General features: G+C 58.9%; 1 long non-coding RNA gene across 1 annotated transcript; it reads left to right on the forward strand.

The window, feature by feature from the left end:
- Positions 1-231: 231 nt before the first annotated feature.
- LOC147645255 (uncharacterized) lies at positions 232-4054 on the forward strand. Its single transcript, XR_015282412.1, has 2 exons — positions 232-497; positions 854-4054. It is a non-coding gene; the product is annotated as an uncharacterized LOC147645255 (long non-coding RNA).

The following is a 4054-nucleotide window of genomic DNA, read 5'->3' on the forward strand; positions in this document are numbered from 1 at the left end:
AGCCACAAGTCCTTTTCAGCAGGGCTGCTCTCCATCCCTTCATCCCCCAGCCTGTGGGATCAGCTGGGCTGGGACCCTGTCATAGCCCTTGGACAGAGCAGCTGGGCAGGATGAGCTCCCTAGTGAAGAAGGCAGATCCCACTCCCCACACAATTCCACCGTGGCCATGAGGTCACAGCAGCCTCTGGGGTGACAGCAGGCTGAGGTGACAGCAGGCTCTGAGGTCACAGAGGTCCCAGAGCCCCGTGGTTGCCCAGCACCACAAGGACCGAGCAGTCAGTCCTTGACCACGACTGTTGTGGCAGCAGCGGCGGCGGCAGCAGCGGTGCTGACATTGGGACAGCAGTGTCAGGACAGTGGTGGCAGCAAGAGCTGCAGGACTGGCAGTGGGCAAGGCACCATGGCCTTTGCTCTGCGCCTCCTCCTCCTGCTCCTCCTGGCAGTGGCCCTGCCTGACAGGGCTGCCCAGGCTGCTCCGTGGCGAGCAGGGCGAGCAGGTGAGCCAGCAGCCTCAGTCCCCTTTCCCGGGACAGTGCTCCCTTCTCCCTGGGAAGTGTTGGGGATGGTTTTCCCCAGGGCTTTAGGGAGGGTTTCCTCTGTGGGAGGGACAGAGGCCTCAGGGGCCCTTGGCTGGTCCTGCTGCACCTCCAGAGATGTTGCACAGGGCCTGCAAAGAGGGTGGAGAGTGACCAGAGCCAGCCCAGAGCTCCCCAGGCCCCTCTGCAGCTTTGGCCATGTCCATTGACATCTGGCTCCCACGGCCTTACCTGAACCCCTTGCAGTGCCCAGTTCCCTAAAACAGAATGGGATCCCAGCACACCATGGAATGGTTCTGATCTGTGCTCCCTTCTAGATTGGGATCGTGACATGGAGTACCTGAAAGCCCTGGCACATAATGGTTTGAGATCCATGGAGAATGTTGGAGGCAAGTTCTCAATGTCCCTTTCTGCACAGAACAATCAGTGTCAAGGTGGCAAGAGCTCACTCATGTGCCATTTCCCTTGAGAGTCTGAAGGTTGATGGATTCTGGAAACCTTGCCCTGCTCCCTTCTGGAGCCCTGAGTGATCCCACAGCATTGCTGTCAGTGGGAGGAAGGAGCATTTAGCTGTCAATCCTCTTCCCATGTGCAATGCCAGTGTCTCCTTCCATGTGCTCTGTGCAGCCACAGAGAAGAGCAGAGAGGAAGGGGCCAGGCCCAAGGCTGTGCCCCAGGGCTGTGACTTGTGTATCTCCTTTGCTAGCCCCAGGGAGCCTGAGCTGTTCTGGCTGCTGCTGCCAAGCCCTGGCCCTGCCTGGGGCTCAGTTCATGGCTGCTGGCAGCTCCAGGGAGTCCTTTCTCTCCTGACTGCCATGCAAGGGACTCCTTCCATCCCAGTGTGAGGCCACTGCAGGCACGTCGTCCCCCTGCTCCTGCTCCTGAGTGAAAGGTGGAGAGGAGGGAGTGCCTTGGAGGGCAGCAGTCACCCAGGTGCACTCACTGCCACTCTGGCCTGAAGGAGAAATGGAACTACTTTCCATTAAGGTCCTCCTAGATGGAAGAACCAAGACACAGAAGACAAGAAATCCCTGGAGGCATCCCAGCTTCTGGACAAGATGCTGAGTGATCTGGAGAGACACCGTGGTGGGTCCATGTCCCTCAGCCTTCTCCTGAGACTCAGCAGCTGGGGGCTTTCTCTGCATATCTGGACACGCTGTGCCCGGCACAGCAGGAAGGGATCCATGGCAGCCTCGCTGCCCCTCTGCTGCTTTCACAGCCTGCAGGGCTGTTTCCCAGCCTGGCCTGGCTGCAGCTTCTCCCCACCCTCTGCAGGAAGGCATTTGGCATCAGCTGACACGGAGCCCAAAGTGCAGCAAGGGTCATAAATAACCTGAGATCCCCTGCAATTTCCTGGTCTTGGGCTAGATCAGGTGTAGGGGCTGTTTGGAGGAGGGAGGGCCCTGGCCCAGCCTCAGTAACCTGGGTGTTTTCCCTGTCCTTATCCATGATTTGACAAGTATTGCCTCCTGAAGATACCACCTCACCTAATGGCGAACAGTTCTGTCTTATCCAGCTGTCCCTTTTCCTTTCTCAAGTGCTGGAGGAAATGTCTGTGCAGACAATGACATATGCTAGAGGAAGCAATGTCTCTGTGCCAGCTCCTGATGCAGGAAAGGAGGAGATGCCAGGCCCAGGCACAGGAGGTAATTGCTGTGCTGGGCTCTCCCTCGGCAGTGCTGTGTGCCAGCAGCTCTTCCCACATGGCTGGCCCTTGCATGGCTGAGCAGCAGCCAAAGCTGGAGGTGCTGAAGCTTCCAGGCCTCTGGAGCTCATTCCCAGCCCCTGGGAAATGGGACACATTCACCAACATCCATCCCACTGCAGCTGCTCCTGGAGCTGGCCCTAAGCATCCAGAGGCCCAAGGCACAGGAGCAGCCCCGAGCGGGAGCCCTGCTGTGAGCCCAGGGCCACAGCCAGCCCTGGCTCCCAACTGGGCAGGGGCTGCACTGGCCCCTGACAGGGCCTGGCTCTGTCCCCTTGGGCTGGGGGAGCTGTCACAGAGCAGGGAGGGTCAGGGGTGGCAGTGGCTGCTCAGGGATGGGTTTGGCCCGTGTCCCTGGAAGGAGCCACTGCCCAAGCAGCTGCGCTGTCCCCGGGCTCTGCTCCCGGCCTTCTGGGCTTTGTTGGGTGGCACAGCCTGTGCCAAGGGGTGCCAAGGTGCCTGCAGGCCCCAGCTCTGGGGGAAACAGAGAATATCCTGGCCGTATCCAGTGTGCTGCCAGCTCAGCCGTGGAGCACAGCACAGGCTCACGCTGCCCATTGCTCCCACAGAAGCTCTTGGCAAGTCCAATATAAATGCTGAGAATGCACCGAGCACCCCAAGATTGTTCTGCCCGCAGGATGTGCGCAAGTCCTGCATGATAGGCACTGTAGTGACACTGTTCACAGTGCCCCTTTCCATGGTCCTCTGCTATGTTGGATTCCGGTGGTGGAAGGACAAGAAACAGTAAGTTGTTGTTCATCCCCACCCTCCAGCTTCTTGAAAGGCTGCTCATAGTCAGGAGACATTCCCAATGAGGCTGCTGTGGACTTGTGGCTAGTCCTTGGTTGCCCAAAACACTCTGCTGAGAGTTCTGCTGCTGCCCAGGCCTTTCATTGGCCTCTTAATTGCTGGGCCTTGTCCTGGGGAGCCCGCTGGGGCTGCAGCCAGTGCTGGCTGCCACTGAGGCTGCCTGGCCAAGAGCAGCCCCAGGAGCAGCGGGCAGAGGCAAAGCAAGGTGGGCAGGAGAAAGAGCGGGGACGAGATTGCCCTTGACAGGCAGAGGTGCTCTGGGGCCCGCTCCTGGCCAGGGACCCTGCCCAGAGCCATCCCCTGCTCTCCAGGGCCTTGAGGGGCAGCTGTCCAGCTGGGCCAAGCTGTGCCAGCAGCTCCAGCCGTGCTGGGGAGCCTTGGCAGCTCTGGGCCCTGCTGTGCAGGAGGGTCTCTGTGTGCCAGCAGCAGCTGGGGGCCTCAGCCACCTCTTCTCTCCACAGGAGCACCTCTGCAGCTCCAGCTTCCCGGCCAAGAAGGCGCGACTCTCCCTCGCCCCCAGGGAGCCCAAAGACTGTCCGCTTTGACAGCTCTCAGACGTGGCCTCAGAAGGAGGAATCGTTCCAGAAAGCAGAACACCAGCACTCCATGCCTCCTCCACGGCCCCCCAGCCCGGCTGTGAAGCAGAAGCCCCCTGAGATCCCCCCACCTCCTCCCCTCCCGAGCCGGCCACCCTGGTCCAGCTAGGACTGAAAGTGGGCCAGCCACGGCAGGCCTTGGGCCACCAACAGCTTGGGCCATCTGCTCTTGGCTACAGATAACACATTACCTGTGGGTAACAGCCAGAGGCAGTTTTCCTACTGTTTTACTTTCAGCAGGGAAGGGCTGAAGATTCTTCCCATGCCCTGTCTCATCCTTCACTCTTTTGATTTTCATATAGCTTGGTGCTTGCTGAATCTTTTCAAATAACTTTATTAACACTTCATGTTTTACCTGACCTAGCAATGGAAAAAAAAAAAAAAAATATTCTTCAGTTTAGACTTCA

The sequence above is a fragment of the Cyanistes caeruleus genome, unplaced genomic scaffold (genome assembly GCF_971803275.1).
Source record: "Cyanistes caeruleus unplaced genomic scaffold, bCyaCae1.hap1.1 HAP1_SUPER_30, whole genome shotgun sequence".
Lineage (NCBI taxonomy): Eukaryota > Metazoa > Chordata > Aves > Passeriformes > Paridae > Cyanistes > Cyanistes caeruleus.